This window comes from Eleutherodactylus coqui, unplaced genomic scaffold (genome assembly GCF_035609145.1).
Source record: "Eleutherodactylus coqui strain aEleCoq1 unplaced genomic scaffold, aEleCoq1.hap1 HAP1_SCAFFOLD_42, whole genome shotgun sequence".
NCBI classification, from domain to species: domain Eukaryota; kingdom Metazoa; phylum Chordata; class Amphibia; order Anura; family Eleutherodactylidae; genus Eleutherodactylus; species Eleutherodactylus coqui.
Genome location: NW_027101829.1, coordinates 738,696 through 739,241, shown reverse-complemented (window position 1 = coordinate 739,241; position 546 = coordinate 738,696).

Below are 546 nucleotides of genomic sequence, written 5' to 3'. Positions count from 1 at the left end.
CTGGCTTTTGCTAGTGAGAGGCCAGGGACAGGGGTCAGAAACGCTCTTTTCTCCTTAGGGAGAGCAACTATATACTATAAATAAGTGAGGAGACTCAAATGGCCACGCACGCTCCTCTGGGTAATATGCAAATAAGGGAGATGGAATAAATCCTCCACAGTGCCACCTATTGAAAGGCAGCATTCCTTCGAGTCAAAGTGAGACTTTTTATACAAGTCTTCTTACAATGACTGGTATTCAAAAGCAAAGCCAGACTCCATGCACTTACAGCTGTTTCCGGGTTATTGCCCATCATCAGTGTACAGTAGGAGTCTGGCTTTTGCTAGTGAGAGGCCTGGGACAGGGGTCAGAAACGCTCTTTTCTCCTTAGGGAGAGCAACTATATACTATAAATAAGTGAGGAGACTCAAATGGCCACGCACGCTCCTCTGGGTAATATGCAAATAAGGGAGATGGAAATCTCCCTTATTTGAAAAAGCAATAAGCTTGAGCTCCCAGCCTAAAGCATGAAACAGAGCACGATTCGCGTCTAACACAAACTCACTG